The sequence below is a fragment of the Saimiri boliviensis genome, chromosome X, assembly GCF_048565385.1.
Source record: "Saimiri boliviensis isolate mSaiBol1 chromosome X, mSaiBol1.pri, whole genome shotgun sequence".
Classification (NCBI taxonomy): Eukaryota; Metazoa; Chordata; class Mammalia; order Primates; family Cebidae; genus Saimiri; species Saimiri boliviensis.
Window position 1 is genome coordinate 35,166,336 of NC_133470.1, and position 12,363 is coordinate 35,178,698.

The following is a 12,363-nucleotide window of genomic DNA, read 5'->3' on the forward strand; positions in this document are numbered from 1 at the left end:
AAGTGTCTTAAGTATAATACCTAATCACTTTTGTGTATTTTTGAAAAATCATCAAAGGCAGTGAATAAATATAAATAGACTAGTCTACATAAAAATGAACTCTCATATGGCAAACAGCATAAATAAACAAGGAAAACACAAGCTGGGAAAATTATTGATAATAGACAAAGGCATAGTATTTCTAACAATTAACAAGGAAGATAAATATGCCAATAGAAAAATCAACAAAGGTCATGAATGGGATATTTACAAAGAAGAAATATAAATATGCACATGGCTGCCAATAAACATCTAAGAAAACATTCAATTTACCAGTAATCAAAGGCAAACAAAAGTTTCTGACAAATCTCAATTCTTGATATATTTTCATTGCACTTACATAATATAAAAGCAGGGTAAGAGAATGGAGAGGTGGGCGGGAAGAGTTGCAACTTTAGAGAAAGTGGGGAGGGAAAGCCTCTTAAAGGTGGTAACATTGAAACAAGGCCTGAATGCAGTGAGGGCACAGGCCATGTGCTCCAGAAGTGTTCCGGGCTGAGGGAAGAATAATGACAAGGTTCTTAGGTGGTACCAAGCAGTGAGAAAGCCAGCTAGCATGTGACTGCAACCACTTGCGCTGAATATTCAGGAATAAGTTGATATTCTGTACTACTTAATTATTCAGATAGACACATTCAGTGTGATAAGCAAAAAAGCAGATGTTGCAACCCACAGAAAGGGAGAAATTTTTGCAAATCATATATCTGAAAAGGGGCTTGTATCAACAATATATGAAGGATTCTTAAAAGTCAATATTAAAAAGGCAAATAGTTCAATTAAAAATGGGCAAAGAATCTAGACATTTTTCTAAAGCAAGTACACAGAAGGTTAATAAACACAGAAAAATACATGTTATCATTAACCATTGGGAAAATGTGAATCAAAACTGCAATGAAATACCACTTAATGCTCACTAGAATGTCTGTAATAAAAAAGAAGCATTGGTAAGGATGTGGAAAAATTGGAATCCTTCTAAATTGCTGGTGGGAATGTAAAATGCTGCAGTCACTTTGGGAAACAGTCTGACATTTCCTTACGTGGTTAAACATAGAGTTACCATGTGATCCAGTAATTTCACTCCTCTAAGTTTATACCCAATAGAATTGAAAACATATTTTCTTACAAACACTTGTGTATAAATGGGCATTTGGGGGCATTATTAATAATAGCTTAAAAGTGGAAACAACTCAAATGTCCATCAACTGATAAATGGATAAATAAAATGTGATATATACATCAATGGAATATTATTTGGAAATTAAAAGGGATGAAGTATTGATTCATGCTATATAATGGATAAGCCAGTCACAAAATATCAGATATTATATGATTCCATTTGTATAAAATGATCCAGAATAAGCAAATCTATAGAGCCAGAAAGTAAATTAGTATTTGCCTAGCACTAGAGGATGTGGGGTGAATTGGGAGCAACAGTTAAGGGATGTAAGGTTTCTTAAATAAACATATATCAATGTGTTATGAATTTAATATTTTAAAAGGGATTAGAAATTAGACTAATTCCCTTGAAAAAATAATAAATTCTTAAGACATTAATATATTTTATGTAACATTAGGTGGAGACTAGAATTACAAAGAGGCAGGACCTAGCCCAACTTGGGGGTAAAAGAGATGAAAAATGTAAAAGATAAGACATCAGTTGAATTTGGCCTTGGTACCCAGACAAGCCAGAGCTACAGCCTGCTTCAAGGTACTAGGTCAGAGTTTTCTAGGGTAGTAGCCGATGTAGTAAGTATGATCTCTTCATCTTGGAATCCTGAATCCTAAGTCCATAATATTGGTAACTTACAACTGGGAAGTGATGAATGCAACACAAGACATCCACCCCCAACATTTCTGCCTCACCAGAAGCTACTGCTATGATTCCCATACCTAATGTGGCTCCCTTCATGAAGGTGTACTTAAATTGGAGGTTGAACTTTTTTTTCCAGTGGAAGTATTTTTTTTTTTTTTTTTTGAGACAGAGTCTCACTCTGTCACCAGGCGCCAGGCTGGAGTGCAGTGGCACAATCTCGGCTCACTGCAACCTCCACCTTGTGGGTTCAAGCAATTCTCCTGCCTCAGCCTCCCAAGTAGCTGGGACTACAGGCGCACGCCACCACACCCAGCTAATTTTTGTATTTTTAGTAGAGACGGGGTTTCACCATGTTGGCCAGGATGGTCTCGGTCTCTTGACCTCGTGATCCGCCTGCCTCGGCCTCCCAAAGTGTTGGGGTTACAGGCTTGAGCCACCGTGCCTGGCCGAGCATTTTTAAATGATTAGATTTTTTAATAATGTCAACTTTATTGTAAATCTATTTTGATTAGACATTTAAGACCATTTATAACATTGTTTAATGAGGAAATGTGTCCAGCTTTCAAACAAAAGATTTAGAAATGATCTTTTAGAAATGCATATTTTTTTGTGAGCTAAAACTGCCTACATTTCAGAGCTCCTCTCTGAGTCTTGGTGCGGATGTAGAGAAGGACAGCCTGAGAAAATAAGATATGGGACTCCGGTTCTTCTTTTACATTAATATATAGTCAAGTTCCTATTCTAGCATTTGCTGCTCTGATTTTCTGAGAACTACTTTAGAAGTCTGCACTTAACTTCTTAGATATGATTTGCATGCAGTTGATACCCCAAAACTCACATGTATGATGAATTTCATTAATCTAGTGATTTGTTAAAAGAGTTTGAATTAAATACTCCTTCATGCTCCAGGGACTGCATTTGGGCTGCTCTCTATTGGTTGCCACAGTTTCTCTAAGGGTAGTGATGTAAAAACCAGAAGACAGTTAGGAATGAAAGATAATTCAGAGACCTGTGGGTACATTACAGATCTTGAAACCAAAAAAGAGTGTAGCTTTATTTAGATGTCTCATCACTTTATTCCCTCTCTCTAGTTTTCTGAAGACAAATGATAATCTCACTGTGCTTCAGTTTCTTACTCTATAATAGTTTTCACTTAGGTCAGCCTCAAGCACCTGGAGAGCTAGTAAACATGCAGTTACCCCGACCCCACACTCAGAGCTGCTAATTGAGTGGGCCTGTCGTAGGACTGGAGAATCTGCAATTCTAACAAGCACCCAAGCAGTACTGCTGCTGCTAGACCAGTGAGCACACTTTTCATAGCATTCATCTGTAATATTTACAAAGCTACTTTCAACTCTAATTTTCTATAATTCGGTGATTTCATGTTCTGACATCTGAGGCATCTGTGTGAGGCCAGAGGTGAGCACTGACGATTGAACTTGTCCAACCATTTTTAGGACTCACCTTCTTCCTGATCCTGCAGAAACCAAAACGTGGCTTTGTTTAGTGTCTGCAGAAAGACTGGTCTCTGGTCTAGTTTTAGCCTTGAGAAAAAAAAAAAAAAACAGGTGGGAAAGAGAAGAACCAATTCTGAGTTAGAATTAAGATTACAAATGAGTATTGAATGGGTTCAAAGCTATCTTTTTGTTTCCCAGGCACCCCCAAACTCTAGAATCCCTTGAATCTTTCCTGATTTAGCCTGGCCCCTGGTAGGAAATGACCCCAGCCTTTAGGAAATATGAGGGAATTGGAGAAATAAAGCAAAGGGGAGGGAGGTTAGAGTGTTATAAGAAGTAAGTCAAAGTAAATTGGGGACACTAAGCTTTCAGTTCCATTAAACATCTGTTTCCTTTGGGCAATTCACACTTCCAGAAGAGTTCTTGAGATGCCATTTAAAGAGAAAAAACAGTAGTGTTATAGCTCTTTTAGAATTTGTCTAGCAGGCTTTCTGGTTTTTACCAGAAAGCTCCCTGCCAAAAAAAAAAAAAAAAAGAAAAAAATATTTAAAAAAGAATGAGATAAGTGAACTGTTAGCGTATAGCAAAGTTAGGGTCTTGAGAGCCTAAGATTTTAAAACACTTGACTGCTGCCTCCAATCCAATGGAGGTAGCCCTCACTTCAGAAGACAGTATCTGGTTTAAGTGAGGCAGTTCCACTGCCTTTGTTTTCTGGCCGTTTCTTAGTGGTTAAGAACTATGTGTCAATTTCCTTGGTGCCATTGCTGAACTTATTTTAGACAACTCTTAAGAAATGTGGGAAAGTTGAAAAGTGGTTTGTTTTCCTTCTTTATTTTATATATATAGTATTATTCAATGTGTTTATTACATTTTATTTTTAAAATTTTAGCTATTTTGTTCATTTTATTGTGCTAGTCATACATAATTGAATAATTAAAAATTACTGCCTGAAAGAAAATTTCCCACAGTCCCATTAATCAGAGATAACTTCCTTTAACATTTTGCTGTGTATCATTCCATGTATTTTTTCAGTGATTAGTATCCTTACTTTCCACAAAATGGAGACCTGCTATCCAATAACTTAACCACTTTTTCCTGATAACATTATCACAGGTATTTTCTCATTTCACTCAATATTTTGCTATGCCATAGGACCCCATTGTATGAATATACCATCCCCTAGGTAATCAGTGCTCTCTTTTGCTATTAAGCAATGTTATGATGACTTTTTTTGGACATGCATTTTTCACATGAGTGTCCATTACTTCCCAAGGATAAATCCTTAGAAGCTGAATTCTGGGTTAGAGGATAAACACTCTGTAAATGCTTTTGATACGCAGTACCAAATTGCCCTGTAGAAATGAGCCTGTTTACACACTCTCTCAGCAATGTCTGATGAGTAAATCTGCATGTTTCAAAATGAGCTTTCAATATTTTTAAGAAGCGACTTCTTGACATTAGTGAATTTAAGTGTTGGTTTTTGAATGAAAGCATTAGCAAGTTGAATGTATATGAAGTGGTATTGGGAGTATTATTTGGAGCTGTCTCTCTTCATACAACCTTTCTGTAGCATTATTGCACTGCCTCAATAATAAATCAGTTCTATTATTGGTGGAAGATAGAGAGACTCTGAAATGTTTACCATCAGGTTTCCTTTGTGTTTAGGAGCCACATGTATGAAACTATTTTTCCTCAAAAGCTATTTTATATTTATCTCTGTATTTGAAAATCTTGTGCAGCCAAGTGTCTGTGCTCAAATTTCAGGACTGCATTCAGTTTTGATTTCCTGTTTTAAATATTATTTGAATTAACAAATTTCTGTACATGGTGCTTGGCATGCAGCTTTAAATATATATATATATACATAATATATATATATTTAAATATATATATATTTAAAGCTGCATGCCAAATATATATATTTTTTTAAGTAAGAAAAATCCAAGGACCTCTGTCTGCTACAAGGCTACAGAGAATCTTTGAAAAAATATTCCTTTATCTTCTAAGTGAGACAGTGACATACTCCTTTCAAAATAAAAATTTGGAATTCTAAAGCTATTCTTGCCAATTCCTGCAAATCCAGTGCTCAGATTTCACACCAGGTTATTAACAATGACATGGATGTCTGAAATGCTGGAGAGAGGGGTGGACACAGCAATAAAGAATGTCGCTAGGTTATGTTAAATTTCCTTCTTGGACCTCAAAAAATGCCCCTTTGGCCAGAGCTAGATAAAAGACCATTATAAAAATAAGAGGACGTACAAAAAATCAGAGATTTTTGTGCTAAAAATGTACAATTGGCATTCCAAAGAAAGTTTTATCTGATTGTGAATTATTTGGGGTTCTTGACAGAAACTGGCTTGACAGTTTACCCAACAAACATTACTAAGGCATGTTCTGTGTCATATCTATTGTTTTAAGCATTCTATAAATATCAACTAATTTAATACCATTCTGTGAGCTATGAGTACTCATATTAGCCCATTTCACAGCTAAGGAAACTGAGGCACAGGGCAGTTATATAAGTTGTCCAAGATCACTCAGCCAGTGAATGGCAAAGCCAGCAGCCAAACCCAGGCAGCCTAATTCAAGATTCTTTGCTCTTAATTACTTAGCTATGCTACATGGTACATATAAACATACACACTGTTACAGCAGTGATGGTTTTTATGAAACGTTAGCTTATATTTTCGACAGGAGGAAACTGGTCACTATTCTCTAATAGACCATAGTTCTCACCTTTGACTGCACATTAGAATCACCTGGGGAGCTTTCAAAACTCAAGTAACCCAGGCCATATCCCTGACCTAGTAAATCATTGTTGGAAGGTGAGACACAAGCACCAATAGTTTTTAAAGCTCTCCAGGTGATTCCAGCGGGCAACCATGGCTGAGAAGCTCTAATCTGGGAGAAGAGTCATTACCGATGGCCAGTACTTTATCAGAAACGTCTGAGGAAGAGTACTGTGGCGATATCTTGATTCACTTCACTGAGTCTTCTAAGAGCTGAGCCTATTCACAATGGAGCAATCTTCTTCAAGTGGAGGCAGTTTAAGTCTGGGAAAAATTATTCTTTCTGGAGTTCTGGTTCCAGTGATATTTTAGAAAAGTCAGGGTGTAAATCCATTGGTGTTAATATAATGTCGCCAGCTGTTTCACTTTATTAGTCAGGTAAGTGGAATATAATGCTCTTACTCAATCAGTGCCCAGTTGCTTTTGATTGTCTGCATCTGAATTTTGAGGTGAATTCCAAATGAGGTAAGAGAAAATTGGTGGGTAGGGAAGGCAGGCCATGTCTCAGCCAGATGGCTAAACAGCATGAGCATCTTCAATCTTCTGTGAATTCTGTAGAATGACTTCCTTCTTTCTTTGACTAGACACAGAAGGGAAACATTTAGCACATGAGAATTTGGAAAGAGTTTTTCTGTTGGAGCAGCTTAGTGAAATTGAATAGCAAAATGCCTTTCAAGGAAAGTGACTTTTAGTCGTGGTGGTATGAGCATAGCATACGTAGTGTTTAAGGAAATCAACCAAACATGAGTTAGTAGTTAACGAGAAACATTTCTGCTACTTTATCTGAATCATGCTAGGAAAGTGAACCTGTTGTCTGGGGTATTTATTTTGGAATTACCAGTTTGTTTAAACAAGACTAAGTCACGTTGGGGAAATGGTGAGAACAATCTCTTTTGGCTAGACACTTCAGTTTCTCTCAGAAGCCTGTCAGCTTGCAGGAATCCCCACTAGTTGAGGAGCATTAGGGCATTTCTCATGGCTGTACATGAAAGCTAATTACAGAGGGTCTTGTTTCTGTTTGTTCCTGCCATAAAATGTCTTCTTTTATGACAAAAAGCGAAAAAAAAAGAATTGCTTTTTGTGACTACTGTTTTGGGCTGTATGAAAGGATCGTGATGGTGGGAATACTGCTGTTACACAGAACAGAGACAAACGGTACAGATTCTTGTACTCTTGGTAACAGACTGTGACCCAAATCATCTTGTAAATTGCAAAATGTATTGTAAATACAAAAGAATGTTTAGTAGATATAGGTACAGTATAAAGAATAATTTAAAAATACTCATGGGCCCACACGTCCAGTTTAAGAAATGGAAAAATAGTTCATTAAAGACCCTTCCTCTGTTCCCTTTCCCAGTTGCATTACATTCCCTCCCTCCAGAGATAACCATTACCCTGCCTTGTCACTCATTTCCTTCCTTATATTTTAGAGTTGTGTATGTATTCCTAAACAATATATTGCATGGTTTTGAAAATGAAGCAGCAAGCACAAACCTAGCTGTGCAAGGAAAGAGACATTGGTTTTGTTTGATGAAGTTCCTAAGAGAAGGTAAGCCCAGTCAGGTCTCTAGGAGAAATCTGGCCCCTGCTTTCAGAACTTACTGTGCGGAAGTTGGTTGGCAAGGCCATGAGTAAATCTGAGGAAAAATGGGGCTCCTGATAAGCAGGACATTTGACAACACTGTAGTGTGGGATGAGTGCTTAGCGCCCAGCAGGAATGTGGTGCTGGTGGGGAGCGATCCCAGGCTGCTCTGGGTTGCCTGCTCTTCGGCTCTTTGATGCCTGCCTCCAGTTCTCAGACGGCTGCCTTGGAGTGAAATGAGAGTCCTTTGCTGGTCTAGGCAGCGGAGAAGTGCAGGAATCTCCTCAGCCCATGGCCAGGAAAAGCAAAACAGAAGAAGCTGGATCCAGCTCACCTCATCATTTTCAGGTTTAATGGCAGCAGGCATCTTGCGATGAAAGTTCTCAGTGTGGACTGGGCGTGGTGGCTCACACCTGTAATCCCAGCACTTTGGGAGGCCGAGGCAGGCAGATCACGAGGTCAGGAGATCGAGACCAACTTGGCCAACATGCTGAAACCCTGTCTCAATTAAAAAAAGAGAAAGTTCTCAGTGTGCCCCTCTCTTGAGTCATGTTGCACCAATCTGGACTGATTGTCTTCTTTTAGTACACAGCTGTCATCTGGAGCTTCCCTTGGCCTCTCTCCTGAGTTAGAGCTTCTTGTCTTTTTATGTCTTCTGTTTTGCTTGCTGGTTTTAGTGGAGCACATCCAGTAACTTTGTGAGAAAGAGGATAAGGGAGGTAAATTTTTTGAGGCTTTGCATACCCGAAAATGTCTATTCTACTATCATACTTGATGGGACTTAGGGTGTATAATTCAAAGCTCTAAAGGAAAATTAATACATTGATCGGTTGTCTCCTATTTCTACTATTGCTGTAGAGAAGTATGAAGCCATTCTGATGCCTGATAGGATACTTAGGACCTGATTTCTTTTTCTCTCTGCAAGTTTGTAAAGTCTTTTTGTCCCCAAGGATCTGAAATGTCACACTGATGGGCCATGACATGGGTTTGTTTTCATCCACTATGCTAGACATTCTATGACATACCATGTGCCATTTCATTCTGATACTTCTTCAGTTTGGGGAAATTATTTTTGAAACATTTCTTTTATTCTCCATTTTTCTTTTCATTCTGTAACTAACACTCAGGAGCTAGAATCTCCATAGCAGTTATCTGATTTTCTGTTTTCTCCTATTTTTTAATCTATTTGTATTTGCTGTAATTTGAAGGTGATATCTTCTAACACTTCTCTTATTTTTGATTTCTCATGACAGTTTTCAATTCCAAAAATATTTGTCTTGGTTCTTTAATTTCCTGGGTTAAAAAAATTATTTTCTTATTTTATGGATGTAGTATCTTATGTCGCCAGGATATCATTGATACATACTTGCTTAATTTTCTCCTAGGTGTATAGCAGGCGTCCCCAAACTACGGCCTGCGGGTTGCATGCGGCCCCCTGAGGTCATTTATCTGGCCCCCCGCCGCACTTCAGGAAGGGGCACCTCTTTCATTGGTGGTCAGTGAGAGGAGCACAGTCTGAGGGACAGTGAACTGGCCCCCTGTGTAAAAAGTTTGGGGACACCTGGTGTATAGTCTCTGTTCCCAGTGCTCTTTGTTTGCTTATCTTGATCTGTCTTTCTTGGTAGAGGCTTTTCTCAGATGTCTGATAATCCATGGTTTCTTGGGAACTGGAAAGCTGCCATGGAGCTAAGCAGGTTGGTGGAGCTTGTTGGAATTGTTTTTGCTATAGGGTGACCTGGGTTGGACATTTGTTGAGAAATATCTGTGACAGTATCTTTAGGTCTTTCACCTTGGGTCATTAGATGCCCTAGAGAAGGCTTCAAGTTTCCTGCAGGAAGGGTAGGTCTGGTGTTTAGTCTGGGAGCTTCTTGGGGAAAGAGAACTTGAGGGCAGTGTCTCTGGATTCAGGATTCAGTGTGCATCTGGTCACTCAATTGCCCTATTTTCATTAGAATACACATGGCCTGTGCATGCCTCCCAAGATAGGTACTCTATGTTTTACCTTCTTTAGGAAATAAGCCTCTGGATATTTTCCTGGCTGGGGAAAGTGCAGTCCCTCTGTGGAATGGAAAAGGGAGCTAGATATAACACCTTTTCAGATGCCTTGCTTTCCAGCCTCTGCACATTTGACACCCCCTTAACCCTCAGTACCAGAAGAGCCTGGTGCCCATTTTTAACTTTGCTTACTGTTGGTTTGAGATCTTTTTTTCCCTTGCCTGCTGGGTTGGTTACCACTCATCTGTCTGCTTTTGAGCTTTCAAAATGTTGTTCTTATTGTCCCATCTCCTGTTCTCCTGAATTTGTCTTTTAAAAAACAATTCCTTTACATGGTTTTTATGGGGTTTCAAGAGAGTGAAGTTAGATGCATGTATCTGGTCCACCGACTTAACCTGGTTTTGTTTGTTTGTTTTACACTATTGAATCCAGTACATTTTTTGACTATTCAAAGCCCAAGGTTTCTTACCATTTATGGAACACCTTTGGGCCAGGTACTGTTGTTGTATTCTTTTCATGTGTAGAGATGCAAGTAGGAATGGATATTATCCTTAGTTTACAGAAGACAAATTGAAACTCAGATTAAGCAGTGCATCCAAGGTCACTGCTAAAAAGTGGCAGTGCTGGGATCTGAATGCAGTCCAAGATTTGGGTTTTGAAACCCTGAGAAAGTTTTTACCAAGTCCAGCTCTTCCCATACACCAGCGGCCAACTTGAAATAATGCCTGTGAATCCTATTAAGATCTCTATGAGTTAATTGGACTTTGAAGGAGAAAACTATTCTGACATGTTTTGAGTTGCGTAACCTTGCTTGGGCTTTTACAAAGTGAATGGGGCACCCACAAAGTGTGAGAAGCACCTGCTTTCCCCAGCTGCAGGGACTCTCGCCTCCCTGCTAGCTTGGTGTGTGGCTGAAGGTCATTCATGGGCGCCGTTGTGCCGTCTGTCTGGAGAACAAAGCATGCATGGTTTTCTGGCCCACCCAGTAGAATGTGTGTCTTATGGGGGATATTGTACAGTAATGAAGGACTTGTTTTCTATATGGCCACAAGGCTAGGTAACTCATTACCTATTCAGTGTAATGAGCACCAACATCACATTTCCCTATTGAGAGTTTTTCTTTTTTTTTTTTTTTCTTTTTTTTTGCAACAGTATGAAGCCATTGATTGGCAAAAGGAATACAGCCATACATGGGAGCTGTACAGTCTTTACAGATTTAATTATTTTTTTTGGTAAACCTTTGTCAAACCAAATTGTTCCAAATTATGTATCAAAAACTGTTTTCAGCACTAAAGAGCTGTGTATAGCCTTAAGTATGGACTGGGTAGATTTGAATATTGGAATATTAGAAATATTGCTAAACAATGAAATCTTTTTTCCCCTCGAGTGTTGGAGAGTGTTATCATCCTTATAACAGGTTTCAGCTTCAGTGAGCTTTCTAGGCATGGCTGCTTAGTTAAAAACACGATTCTGTTTATATTCTTTTCTGTAACTATAGCTAGCCCTTTTCCTACAAGAATAGAATATAAAATACTTACACATAGCTGAAAATAAGCTTTGTTTTCCCCAATGCAAAGTCATATCAACCTGCCTCTGCCTAGGAAGCCTTGAAATGAGCTGGGGTTCCATTTTCATACAGCGTTTCAAGCCAAATTATTTTTAGTTTCTATAGAGAGAACTCTTTTCATTTAAAGGGATTAAAAGAGCACTGGACCAATTTAAGCTGGTTTAAAATGCACATTTGGGGCCTTTTAATGTCCTCTCAAGGTTGGTTGGTTTGTTTTTTTTAAAAAAAGAACATTATAAGGACACTCCATAAACTGCATTACTTTATTGTTTTTCAGATTTAACTAGACCTTTTACCTAGAGAAGAAAATGATGGGTAACATATCCCATGAATATTTTATTTGAGAGAAATAAAATGCTTAAAATATTAAAATATTTTAATTTATTTTAACACTTTTTAATCATGAGGGTATCATCTCTTCCATTCTTGCCTAAAGAGAAATATTTAGGTATCTCATAGTAGAAAAATCTGCTATTCTAAAGCCAGATTTTGAATCCCATGAGAAATTTAGAAGACCTTGAGAAGGCAGACTTGTGATTTTGGGGTCACCATCACTCTACACAACGTCGCACGAAAGAGAATGACTGGAAGGAAAACTGGACTTAGGAGTCAGATCTAGGTTTCAATCCTGTCTCTACCTTGCATTCTTGAAAAAGTCATTTGAACTCTCTGGGCCTGTTTCTGCATCATTTAATGGGGTTAATTTGCAGCTTGTGTGACTGTTGTAAGGTTTAGAGAGAATGCACATTAGAGGCCTACTGCAGCAACTGGTGTGTAATTGGGGGCTCTGATCATAGTCATAGCACTAATTGACAGCGTTTAGTACTTGTTAGCTTCTGTTCCAAGAGTTTTATGTGTATTAACTCACCGAAGCCTCACAACAACTCTCAAAGGTGGGTACTATATGAGTAGCTCCACTTGACAGATGAGAAAACTGAGGTACAGAGAGTGTGCCCAGGGTTATACAGCTAGTAAGTGGTGGAGCTGGGCTTTAAATTTACAAAGACCAGAGCTGCTTTCTCAACTGCTATGCCTTAACTACTACACAGAGGTGGCTGATAATGATGTTCTGGATCGTGGTCATCTGCAGGGCAGGGTTCCTGCCTCATTCATCTATG

General features: G+C 38.5%; 1 protein-coding gene and 1 non-coding gene across 2 annotated transcripts in view; both read left to right on the plus strand.

Annotated features, from left to right (window-relative positions):
* Positions 1 to 12,363, plus strand: part of TSPAN7 (tetraspanin 7) — a 126,505-nt gene that overhangs the window by 41,227 nt on the left and 72,915 nt on the right. The window lies entirely within an intron of this gene.
* On the plus strand, positions 3,762 to 3,823 carry LOC120366682 (U7 small nuclear RNA). The gene has a single exon (XR_005581262.1). It is a non-coding gene; the product is annotated as a U7 small nuclear RNA (small nuclear RNA).